The sequence below is a fragment of the Mauremys mutica genome, chromosome 7, assembly GCF_020497125.1.
Source record: "Mauremys mutica isolate MM-2020 ecotype Southern chromosome 7, ASM2049712v1, whole genome shotgun sequence".
Lineage (NCBI taxonomy): Eukaryota > Metazoa > Chordata > Testudines > Geoemydidae > Mauremys > Mauremys mutica.
In genome coordinates this window covers 72,261,770-72,275,508 of record NC_059078.1, presented here as the reverse complement: position 1 = coordinate 72,275,508, position 13,739 = coordinate 72,261,770, and the positions used below count along the sequence as shown (strand labels likewise).

At 43.8% G+C, this 13,739-nt stretch overlaps 1 protein-coding gene across 6 annotated transcripts in view; it reads right to left on the bottom strand.

Annotated features, from left to right (window-relative positions):
• Positions 1-13,739, bottom strand: part of TSPAN14 (tetraspanin 14) — an 83,776-nt gene that overhangs the window by 28,955 nt on the left and 41,082 nt on the right. The gene's annotated exons all lie outside the window — the stretch shown is intronic.

Sequence of the window (13,739 nt, the reverse complement as noted above, 5' to 3'; positions counted from 1 at the left end):
AATTTATTTGAGCATAAGCTTTCGTAGGCTACAGCCCACTTCTTCGGATGCATGCAGTGGAAAACACAGTAGGAAGAGATATTAGAGAGAGAGAGAACGAACATGAAGCCATGGGTGTTACCATACACACTCTAATAAGAGTGATCAGTTAAGGTGAGCTATTACCAGCAGTAGAGAAAAAACTTTTTGTAGCAGTAATCAAAATGGTCCATTTGCAGCAGTTGACAAAAAGTTGTGAGGAACTGATCACTCTTGTTAGTGTGTGTATGGTAACACCCATTGGGGTGTGTGTGTGTGTGTGTGTGTGTGTGTGTGTTCCTACTGTATTTTCCACTGCATGCATCCAATGAAGTGGGCTGTAGCCCACGGAAGCTTATGCTTAAACAAATGTGTTAGTCTCTAAGGTGCCACAAGTACTCTTGTTCTTTTTGTGGATACAGACTAACACAGCGGCTACTCTGAAACCTGTCATTATGGATAAACAGTTTCAGATGAAGGAGAGGAGACACCCACCCAGAGGCCCCTAAAGACAATCAATGTTTCAGCGTGCCACCTAGGCCTAGAGTGGCAGATTTAGCCAATCTGCCCCTCCTTCATGACAGAGGAGTGAACGGGCCAAATCTGCCATCTTAGGCTGCTGCCTAGTTTACCGATACCCAATCAGCTTTGGGAATGCTGCCTTCTGGGTGCAGAGTACTTAGAGATGGGAAAAAAAAAAAAAAAACACAAAAAACCCTCTACCTTGCCCTTGGCAGGGAGGGTACAGTTCCCCAGAAACAGGCTGAATCCAATATTAGACTGACACCGTACTTGCTTTCTCTCAGCCAAAAGGAAGTGCAGTAGGAATGCTAACTGGATCGTCCAGAGACTGCAATCATAACCAACTTTCAGGAGTTTCAGTTGGCAAGAGCTGCATTGTGCTAGCAGAACACTGGTTTTTAAACTGAAGTCAGCTCTTTGCCATGATTTCTACTTTGTGCATTCTTGCTTTTTCTTAGCATATATGCAACATGCCTCCCATGGCACGTGACCAGGAGTCAACAAAGTATTTGGTCCACTGGTTGGATCATTAGCTTCCCCAGCCCGGGCACTGATGGGGAGTGCAGTCTGATCGCTGCCCCCTGCCTTCTTGCTGACCGGCCATAACCAGACACTAGATACCAAACACTGGCTTTTCTAAGGTGCTTAGCAACAAGGTACCCAACCATCACTTGCTAGGTGTCCCCCCAATGCTTTTTATGGGATGGCTTAACCGTGTTCCAGATTGTAATGGAGTTCCCTTAATTTCCTTATTACTTACTGCAATTCCTCCCAGGTCTGAAATTGTTTGTTGGCATGTGCTATAGTCTCCCTCCCTTCATTCACTCTACAGAAGCACTTTTGTTACTACTTGTGAGTGCTAGGCAGCTGGCCATATTTCTTTTTACATTAATATGAAGAAGTGACATTACATATATAATTGTCAATATAATTTTTGGGCTGTCCACAGCATGTCTTCTGCTCTTCTGTAGTAAGCCTGAATTCTCCCCTTGAGATCATATTAAATGGTGTCCTTGCCTGACACTTCCACTCTCTCAGAACCAGTACTTCTATTACCACTATGGAGGGCTTCATTTCTCTTGAGTCGGTGATCTGCTATTGCCCTCTAAGTTTGATAATACACGCCTGCTGAGAAGTAGAGCCCAATATCTTAAAACAAAAACAAACAACCCTCTCTGACCAAAAAAAAAAAAAAAAGTAACCTTTTTCTAGCAAAAGCAGCCATATCTGGAGCTACCCCCTTCAGTGAGCTGAACACTACAGCTAATTCCACATGATGTAGTAAAAGGGGAGAAGATAGAGCTTTATCATCATTACACATTAGGCAGATGTCAGGATTTTGAAGTGTCACAGCTTCTATTGCCACAGGCATGGCACTGATCAGAGTTGGAGAAATTCCTGGTTGGCTCTGTGGCTAAAAATGCTGAGGCTGATGTATAAGCCATTTTATACCTAGTTACTCAAAAGAGTGTCAGATGATTCTGCAAGAGCTCAGTACCACATAATAGGACAAGCACACAGAAAGTGATGCAAAACAATTACACATGAAACAGCCATGGGTGGACAAAGTGATGCTAGTTAAAGCTCTCATTTCAAGGTTAGAAGAGCAATAGCATACAGTGAACATGCAACTTGGTCATGTTGAAGCAAGTACACACCTTGAGTGTTTAAAAAAAAAAAAAAAAAAGACTCCCCTATTTTAATAAGCTTTGAAAAACACATGGATGTATCAAAAGTAGTAGTGACCTAGACCACACCTATGTCTCTAAGCAGTGACTTTTTTCAGGTAGGGAATAAAAAGTGTTTCATTGTGGATCTTCTATTATACATTATACAAAATTAAAAGCTGAAGCTACTTAGGAAATTTTCCAGCACAAATTTTTATCAAACTTCTAAGAGAACCCTGCCTAGTTTCCTGCCAGGTCACCTGGTGGGCTGCTGGGGAGCCCGAGTTTCCAGCATCAAGCTTTCAGGACAGCCCTGCCATTTAGCCTGACTGGGGGAGTCCAGGACTTCCAGGGCCCCTGCTGTGGAACTGGAAGTCCTGGCTTGAACTGGGGTTCTCATGGTTTCTAGGTGGCCCCCAACTCTAGGAGTCAGCCCAAGGGCACAGTTGGGGGAGAGGGGGAGAGTAGTGAAAGGGAAGGGAACAAATGGAAATATTTCAATTCCCCCCCCCATAAAAATTTTCATCTTAAGGAAATTTTTTTAAATTTCTAGGTTTTGTTCCACTTCGGAACAATTTTCTTTTCAAAGCATTGGCATGTCCAGTGGAAAGGGATTTCTGAATTTCAATCAGCTCTTTTTAAGAAATCCATCTATTTCCTACTCATGTGCCACAATGATGCCAGAAGACAAGAGAAGAGGCTGGTTAGGTTGCAAGTAGACAAGATAGCAAGTTGCCACAGCATGGGTTAATCTTGGCAGCAGGTAAAGGATTAACTGGAACTTGAGGAAGATTTCTAGAAAATTAATTAAATGGGACTAGCTGATACACAAAAAAAGAAGAGAAAACCATGCCACTATATGCATACTGAGTTATTTAATATGTTCGTGTTTGTTGTGTTTGAATGGATTACAGCCTCTGTTTTGTTCCCATCCTAATTTTAAAAAAAATAGATTGCTTAATTGAGAAGCATTTACTTTGGTTTCCAAAGCATTTGGTTTAGGCAGCATATTTTACCCTGCTTAGATAGGAGTTATTGGGCAGGGGGACTGGACACTCAACAATTAAAACAGCTGAGTGTTGCTTCTGATTATTTATTACTGCACTGCAAGAGGCCACAGAGAATTTTTCAGAGACTATGACAGGAAAACTGCTTCCATTTATTAAGATTCAGCAGAAAAGACATTTGCTGACCCATTGGTCCTAGAAGGAAAGGGGAAGACAGTGTCTTTGGACTTCTTTCTACGGTGCCATGCGACTTTGATGCACCCAATCAGGGGATAGTAGAAAAACCATGTTCATCTCTTTGGTATAACAATGTTTTAACTCTAGATGAAGGATCGCAGGCCTTTGGACACAGCACAGCAAAATTAAAATTGATTTGCTATGTACATTCCACTCTTGCCCATTCCCTTGCTATGTTACTGTCACTCAGAGAGGTTGTTGACTTTGCTGTTACAAGTCTTAAAGAAATAATAGAAATGAGACAAAGTGTAGGTCTCCTCTGAAAAATGACTAAAAACAGCACCGTGGGGTTCCATATTAATCACCTCCAGCACCTTCCAAGTCCCATATGCTCAGTTTACAATTAAAAGGATATATTTTTCTGTCACCACAAGCTCTCAGGTTGTGCTCTGAAAGTCAGCTCCATTCTTTCCTTTGTGTGCATCACCAGCCAGCTATTCTGTAGACCAGATCACACCGTCAATACCTTTGCAGCCTCACTGTTGAATCTCAGTCAATTATGCATTGAGAATCAACAGCAGAAATAGAATCAGGCTCAATCCTTCTTATCCATTTGGCTCTGTAGAACTAAGAGATGTAGAAGCTTATTTCATCAATGACAGCTGCAGTGCAAGCTGCCCAGTAGAAAAGAGCTGTTTCCCTATTTAGATTCATTTGAAAAAAGGTTTTGGATGAATGCATGTTAGCTTATGAATTGTTGTCAATGGTGCACTATGGGCCAAATTGTGACACCCTTACTCGCTACGTAGCCTTTAGGTAAAGATATCAAAATCTGGCCCTGGGAGTATTGCTGCCAGTAGTCACAATTTGTGGAGGCCTATCTCAAGTTACTGTGTGTTCTCAATTGACTAAGAGCCTAACATCCAAATTCAGCAATATGATTTGACGACCATGCAAGCACTTCTGAAATGAATACACATTCTAGCATGACCACACAGTGAACCAGCATGTTTTTCCAGGCATGAGCTTCCACCCTCCCCTCCTAAATGCTCCAGATATACATGAGAACAAAATCTTACACAAGTGAGTGCTGAAGGAGCTGTGTGTGAGCATACCCAAATTTAGAATTCACTGTGCTTTTTATTCCCCACTATTCTCCCAGATCTATTTCCCAGCCTGTGTGCCTCTAACTTTAGCTAGAAGGCCCACCTCAGAGCTGGATGGCTTTTCAGTCTCCATGCTCATTTGGTCTTTGGTGAGAGGTCAGAGACTGCCAACAAGAACTGCAAATAAATCTAACTGTGCTGCTGTGGATACCAGTCCAGAAGCAATGGACAGAGAGCAAACCCATCATTACATGGGTCATCAGACAACCATGCTATTTTAACCAGTTTTGGTTACAATCCACGTGAGCTGGGAGTTGATCCAACCATGGTGGTAGTAGTGAGGTGACTTACCATCAGAGGTGGTACTCTCCTTGGTCTAGGTGCCTAATCCTCCACCTCAAACGGGGAGCAGGGGGCATGTAGTATCTTGCAGGATCAGGCCCCAGATGCTCTGCATTTTAAATAATCTGCTGAAATAGGTCACAGAACTCCACATCTACCAGTGAATTTATAGAAGTGGAATGATGAAGCAGATTCACATGGCTCCCAAATTGCAAACATTTAAATGAGTTAGAGCGTTCCTTGTTTTTAAATTCCATGTGAGACTTTAAATGCCTCATTGATAAACTGCTGAAAAAAACTCTGAAATGATATTCTGTAGTGACAAATGGCCTTAAAAGTTAATCCAGAGTGAGTGAGTCATGCTGCAAATTAGTGAGCCTTGGAATGTTACAAAAGTTTCTGTTTTAGACATCTGCCTCAAACAATGTGTTTTAAAACAAGAACATCATCTTGGATCATCCAGATGGCGTCTAAACTTTACAATCAGTAAAACCACAGGCACCATGAAAGAGGTTGGATGGAAACATATACAACAAATCCGCCACACCTCTGCAAACAGGAAGTTCAAATGAGCCACCAGCAGCTGCGCCCTTCCTGCCTTTGGGTTTACAGATCCACGACAACTTTGAAATGTTGGGTTTTCTTTTTATATTCTGTTCAGAAAGAAATGCCCTTTTATTTTGTAGGATTGTCTGAATTATTCATGGTTGTATAGAAAAACTGCACTCACAAGGTAATGAAAGACCTGCCCACCTAATGAGGCAAAGAACTAGTATATTGTGAAGGCTCTTATTCAGCTGTGAGAGAGTCCTTGGCTTTACCAGACTTAGAAAGGAGTAGTGCCTCTAAAATGTTTATTAAGACAATGTATTGAAAAGCACAGGAACCTCCCACCCAGAGGAGCATGGGGGAGAACAGGACTCTTACTCACTTCTATACTCCCTCTGCTTACAAGAAAGGATGGACAAAGCAAAGAAATGACTTACTGTGTGGGCTGCATCATGTGCACACGTTCACAACTGATTGTACCATTATGTTCAGGCATACACATGGAGAAATTAGAATTCTATGTTTTTAACTATTGCAGAAGGTTGCAACATAACACGATTGCTTAAAAAACACAACCCTTAACACACAAGAACTAAAAACGAGAGAGACAGCGGGCACAAGCGAGTGGTTCCCTAAAACAGAGAGGCACAATTCAACCCATCTCAAGGCTGGCTCTCTGCAGAACTGACCGATTACATGCTTTCCTTCAGAGCCCCTTGGCCTGCAAACAGGACCAGAAAAACCCTTAGGATTTATAGTGATAGCTGGTAATTTTTACACCGCTTCCAATATACCATAGAGATACCAAGAGACCCATATGTCTCATCAGAAAATGAGATCAATAACTTCTTGCTTACAACCCTTGATCTGAACAACAAAGGTTTTATAAGCATGGAGAATTTTTCTAGAGCCTAGTTAAACTTTGGGCATGCCCTGGTTAAAATTATACTGGTCTTAAACTCATACCTGTATCACATTGCTCAACTACATTCTATATGCATCAAAGCCACTGATCACAGTTACAGGTGGTCTGTCATTCAGAGTACACAGGGAAAGGTCACTGCCTTGTTAAAGCATCTAAATCTCTGATCAGCTAGACACATGAGAAAAAATGAAAGCATAGCAAACACTGGGCTAAACCTCAGTTTAAACTGCTACCTTTCAAACAGCAGACATCAGGCAAATCAACAGCAGGAAATGTTCACAATGTGGTGTCTTCAATGAGGAGGAAATAAAAGAAAAATATATTTTGTATTTATTTCAGGAAAATTGAAAGTCTGTCTCAGCAAATCTATAGGCCACAGCCTGACAGCTTCTGGTGTGAGATGGAAGAAAAAAAAAGGGACAACAACTTAACGGGAAAATGTAGTGCCATAACAGACAGAGACCATCTCAGGTACTCAAGAGATTTAATGCAGAAGGCTATGACAGTTTCCTGAAAGGAAGCAAGTTTTTATATTATTTTTCCCCAAGGAAATGGACATCTCCGAAAATGGCTATTTGCAAAAAGGAAAAAATACCAAATTCCCTAAAGAGAGAGTTATGTTTATTTAAGCTGTATGGTTTTATTCAGCCTTAATGAATACCTGTTTGTCCAGGCACAAGAGCTACTTGCCTGCTCTCTCCCATGAGTGAGGACAATGAAAAACCTAGAGATTTTACTGGGCCCTAAGCAAGCAGAATCTTGCCAGGCTGACTATATCTCTATAGTTGATTTGAAATATTGCAAAGAAATATTTTAACTATACGTACTTAGATTAAACACTATCCTATTTTTAGCTAATCCAATTCCATTGGATCTCACAAGCTAGGGAAGATTAGGCTGAGTCAGGAAAGTGTTTGGATAGGGATCACCGAGTAGCACTTCAAGCCTTATCTGCACCATAAGCCTGCATATGGAGGTACATCAGGGGATTGAAAAGGTGGCTGCAGCACCAAAACTGTTCTGTACCACATACCCTGCTGTCTACATGAAAGGGCACTGGAGATTCAGTAGGTGGAACTCTTCCTTCCAAATCTGTATTGAACCAATATCCTATCTTGGCACTGGGGAACTCTGTTGCTAGCAGACTTTGGGTACAACATAAAACATACTAAGCTCCAAAAATGTATTTAAGCACAGAGTCCTGACCAAACCTCACTCAATATATTTCATTTTTCCTTCCTACTTCTCCATTTCCTGGTCTGAGCTAACAACTCACAGCAATACTGCTCAACAGCTCATGCAAGTCTAGTCCACAGATGGCTGGCTTTTTTAGGAGTGCGTGAAATGAACCCTATACCTGGCTTAGGGAATATTTACACTACAGTGATGCTGTTATGACATTCTCTGAGAGGTGGGAACTGGGCTGATGGAAGAACCCTGGCTATACCTACTTAACTATGGCATTCAGGCAGGGGCGGCTCCAGGCCCCAGCACGCCAAGCATGCCGCGGGGGGCCCTGTGCCGGTCGCCGGGAGGGCAGCAGGCGGCTCCGGTGGAGCATCTGCAGGCACGTCTGCAGGAGGTCCACCGGAGCGGCGACCGGCAGAGCACCCCCCGCGGCGTGCCGCCGTGCTTTGGGCGGCGAAATTGCTAGAGCCGCCCCTGCATTCAGGGCATGACATTTTTCACAGCCTGAGCAATGTAGTTATGTTGATCTAATTTTTAAGTGTCGCCCAGGCTTTCCTGGGGCTCTTCATGCTCACAAGGCATTTTGAGATCCTTGGATGAAAGGGTCCCCAAGCAATGCAGGAGTCCATTATAATATTGCTAGTTTGTCTGTGCCACCGGTTTTATTTTATGTACATGCAGTCAAGAGTGTACACAAAAATCTGTTTCCTGGTGGCAGCTGAAGGCACTGGGGGGTTGTGATAGCTCTAAAGTCTAGGTTTGAAAGGTGCACGAACAGGCATAATGTTCTGTGTGCGCTTAGGGTGACCAAGTGTCTGGTTTGGGATTGGAACACCTGGTCAGAAAGGGACCCTGGTGGCTCCGGTCAGCACTGCCGACAGGGCCATTGACTGTCAGGTTGGCGGCACTGCCACGCTGCGGGGCTGGCAGGCTCCCTGCTAGCCACTGCACCGCACAGCTCCCAGGTTGGGAAGCAGCTGGCACGTCCGGCTCCTAGCCTTACCGGCGGCCGGGGGGGGGGGGGGGGTCCATGTGCTGCCTCGCCCCCAGCACAGCTTCAATTGGCTGGGTCAAGACAGGGGAGGAACTAGCGCAAGTGCGACAAGTGAATGCTCAGCTGGCAGCTGTTGAGGGTCACGTGGCACACACCTCCCCCGTTGCTGCCTGGCCCTCTCCTCCTCCTCCTCGTGTGGCTGGGCTTGAGCTGCAGCACATGCCATGCAGTGAACCGCGGTCTGTCTGCCGGCCCCCCCACCCCCAATCTCCAGCACCCAGGAGTTTGAGGTATGTGTACCCAGCATTTGGAGACAAGGATATGGGGCTGCATCCCCATCCCCCCGCACTGTATCCCTCCTAGCCCCAACCCTCCCCCCCCCCGCACCACTATCCCTCTCACTGCATCCCTCCACCATCCCATCCTGTCCCCCATACCTACCCATCCCAGCCCTGTACCCCTTACAGTGCTCTCCCACCCATCCTCTCCACCTCCCAGAGCCGCCACCCTCATGTCCCTCACCGCCCACAGCCCTGCAGCCTATTCACCTTCATACACTGCTGCACTCCCATTATGTCCCTATACACTTCGGTGCCCCCCACATCTTCATGCACCTGTAGCCTTCTGCTTCCCCCTGCATCCCCATCCACCCCACATACTCCCCCCCCCTCACACACACCTCCTCCTTCACTGCCCCCTGTCACCCTGCTCTTGTCCTTGGCCTCTTTCCCTTCTCCTCCCCCCCCCCCCCCAGCCCACACACCCCATCTTTTCCCCTCCAGCCCACCCTCCTCCCTTCCCAGCTGGGTGATTTAGGCAGCCCCTGGAAAAGTGTATGAAAAAGTGTCTCTGTGTAGGCAAGTGTGCGCATGCATGCATTGTATGTGTGTAAGAGACTGTGCGTCTGAGTAGGGAGGTGTGTGAATTGTCGCATGTGTGTATACCCATGTGAATAAAATTTGCAACCTAACTTTTTGACTCACTCTTTTTGCTGGCTTCCACACAAAAAAATTGATGACATAAAATAGATGTGTATTCATTTCATAACAAGTTTTTAAAAGAGAAGGCATCTCTAAAAGAAATTTATTATTTCTTAAAAAGTGAAGGTCGTTGGCTCTTCTGCAATTACTAGTCAATGTATCATACATTTCTCCCCACCTTTGTCTAGCTACATTATAAAGTCTTTGTTGCAAACTCTCTTTTTTTGTGTGTATGTCCAGCACCTACCACCCTGGAGCCCTGATCTTAGTTGGGGTCTCTAGGCACTAAACAACAATTGTAATATTAAATAATGTGGAAGTATATATATTAGTGCATACTAAATGTGTACACATGAATACACGTGTGTATCTGCATGTAGGTGTGGGAGTCAGTTTCTACAGATTTGGACAGGTGTGCACTTCTGTGGTTGTAGTCTATGTATTTGGGCTTCAGGAGTGAGCCTTTAATGGACCCATTGGATCTGTGATAATGTGTGGTCCTAATTCCACACCTACAGCGACAACAACTTTAAGGAACAACAAACACAGGAGCTAGTTACATAAGGTGGGAAGATGGGGAGGGAAAGAATCATGAAAAGCTTTTTTTTTTTTTAAATGAAATTTCACAATGACCCTTTTTGACTATTTTGCTGCCAGCTCTAGCATCCTGTAACAAACAAAACCTGAACTTAGCATAATACATCTGTCAAAACAATAAATATGAATGTTTGGGCCTTGCAGTGAAAATGAGCACTTGAGAGGGGGTGGGGGAGGGCAAGCAATGGGGGTGGTAGGGATGCAGTGAGCAGGGGACGGGGCGGGGTGAGGGTGCTCGGTTTTCTGGAATTAGAAAGTTGGCAACCCTATGTGTGCTGGAGGAGTGAGATTATTTTAAGCAGTTTCTACACCTGCATAAAAAAAAAGTGTGGCTTGTGCTATATCCCAGTGCTGCTTATCAGCACGAACTAGTGAACACGAGAGGCTGGGTGGGGGCAAGTTCAGGACCCTGGAGGATGTTCAGCTCTCATGGCAATGCTGGTAAACCCCTTTTCCCCATTGCATTTGTGCTCAGAGATTATGGTTGCCCTCTGCATCTGTACTTCCCGGGCCTTTCCCCCATAGCAATATTGTGCAGGAACAGGTATAATTTGGCCTATTTTTCTCCTGTACATTTTATAATTTATAGTGGAGTCTTCGATATTACCCTTCGTTGGTACACTTCATATCTAGAGGGAGGGGAGTGTATGTAGGAAGGAATCTCCGAACTGTAACTAAAGGAAGTTATTACCCCATCCTGATAAGTTGGTTAAGGACCTTTCAGATATGTCTTGCAATCTTTTCCTTTGAGATACTGCACACACCCACAGCATTTTTCCTTGAAGTCTTATGCAAGACAGAGACAAGCCCCTTCCAAGATCACTAACACAGCACTGTAAATGGTTGAGATGGGCTTGTGAATGTGTTTGGCCTGCACTTTTCTGCAACTCCAGCCTTCCTCCACAGAAGGAAGCAAAGTCCTGAAGTCACTGTCAAAGCACAACCTGACCTTCCCAACCACTATAATCCTGACCTCATGCAACAGACTGCCAGGTCAGCAGAGAGAGGTACTTCCACGGGGTTGGTGTGTGTACACACCCCCTAATGAAATAGCCTCTTCTACAACAGATGGGTCACCATATTGTATCTTATTAAGGAAGTTTGAGCCCAAGGTACAATCATTTACCAGCACACACTGACAGTTTTTAATGCAAGCCCCAAAACATTAAATTGGAAAGGTGCAAAGACTTAACTATCATCTCTTCAAAATTACAACCCTATGATTAAATTCAGCACTTGAAACATTAAACCGTGATACAGAGGGGGAGGGGAAAGCTGTAGCTCAAAACCATAATGCTCAAGTTCTCTGCCCCTTTATCCCTCTTTAGCAAAGAACCTTTGCAAAATCTTTGCTCTTTCTTCTCTCAGAATCATCTCTCACTCCAGCGAGCAACAAGGCAAACTGAACACCAAGAGGTAAGGAAAAGGAACAGTTAAAGATTACTATCAGTTTTTGGAAAGGTTGGGAACAGAGGGGTAAAGAAAAAGATCATTCTATCCTTTGTGAAGATAAAGAAAAAAAGTGATAAAGGATGGGAGAACTTAGAATGAGAAGGAAAACTGAGTCACTATAAGAGACCAGTTACAGATCATTGATAGTCTTGCAGAAATGTCAGGGACTTCTGACCCTTTCCAAGTGCTGTACATTCCTATTGTCAAGTTACAAAAACAAATGATTTGACAGTTAAATGACAAGCCTACTACAGAAGGTTAAAACTATCATAATGCTATCAGGAAAAACAGAAATATCCCCTGCTGGAAAATCTCTCTCCTTTTTCCACATTACTTGCTCTATTGTAAGCGATCATCTACAGTCCCTCAGTTTAGAGGTCCCGGTTTTCATTAAAAAATGACTTGTCTTCAGCTAAGGATATGGCCTACTAAACAAGGATGGTCACCAGTGAGAGCAGTTTCCAACATTGCTAGATCCTCAGCTGGTGTAAGTCAGTATGGCTCCACTGACTTTAATGGAAATATGTCAATTTATACCCCTGGTATCATGGTATCAAGTTTTATGAAGGGGGAAGTAATTTTCATGTCTTCCCCTGAAAATTCCAGCATTTAAGTTTGCTCCAGTAAAGTTTTGATTCACTACACTGAAGAGTCAACATATTAGACCAACTGAATGTATCACTATAAAATGATATTAGCAAAGGGGCAGCTCCATTTTGCACCTGTTTTCATTAGTGGCCATTTTGGCCCAAGCTGTCTACGAGAAGGATACATGGCTGCATCATTTCTCAAGCGATACTTGCATCGTTTATGCCAGTCTTCCAATTGCATTGTCTTGAAGGACAGCGACACACATTGGACACCACACAGTTTGGCATCATGGCCATTCTGAGGTCTTTATTAAACTTCTGGTTCAGAGAGCATCTCCTCACCTTGCAGGCACAGATGTTGAAAGGCCAGGATATTTAATGAATATAAGCCTAATTTAATATGTACATAGTATAAAGCAACAAGAATGAGTTGATACCATTTTCTGTACCCCTTTTCCTTATCCTGTTTAAGTCAGGGTTAGGCCAATAATTCAGAAGAAGTCATAAGAACCAGCTCAGACCAAGATATTCAGAGGTTATTCACCTCGTGCAGTAACTGTGGTTCTTTGAAATGTTTGTCCCTATGGGAACTCCACTTCAGGTGTGCATATGTAATGCCGACAGACCCCAGGCGGGATTGAACCTGGGACCTCTGGATCTTAGTGCATGAACCTCTACTGCATGAGCTAAAAGCCAACTGGATGTTAGCTAAGGCTGTAGAGGAGACTCAATTTCTCTCTCTCTAAGTGGTCTTGGTACCACTAGATGTGACAGAACACCACACCCAGGAGATGTGTGGGTTACACATATGTCTCTAAAGCCCTTGATCAGAGATTTTTCCATTACTGTCCATTTGCTCTGCACACGCACTCTGTACAATCTCATGCCACACAAAGAGGGGATATAGATCTGTGCGGGCAGTTGCCTTCTTTATCTGAACGTCTAACACAGAACACAGTCTGAAGCAGAGGAGAAGGAGGGCAGTAGCAGAGCACCCATATGAACACGCACTTTGAAGAGCTAGAGTTCCTGCACAAGGTGACTAATCTCTTCTTCTTCAAGTTGTGTCCCTATCGGTGCTCCACTTTATGTGGCTTCTAAGCAGCATCTCCACAGCACTCAGGAGGTGCACGTGCATCTGAAATGGAGCACCTAAAGGGACACTACTCAAAGGAAAATTAATGTTTTTGATGTTTAGAAGATCTTTGATAACTTCCCCCCTTTTTTTTTTTTTTTTTTTTGAAGAATAGTAAAACACACACTCACAAACTTGCTGCTTCCAGGTTCCAGCCTGAATCAGGACAGAAGAGCCACAGTGTCCAGGAAAGGCTATTCAAGTAATATTTCCAGAAACAAAAGATTCAGACTGGAGAGGCATCTGAATCAGTCCATATACCTGGATGTCTCTGCCGGGAGCCATCCATAATTCAGATGGACATCCAAGCTTCTGAGACTAGACTATCAACTTCTATATTGTTTTTCTAACATAAACTGTCAACTCACTGGAGCAAGGACCACATTTTTCTTTATTATTTGTACCGCACTGAGCCTACTGACATAACGAAAACCAACAAGACAATATCCAAACATCTGGACATTTGTCTGCCTCCATTTTAAAGTTGGAA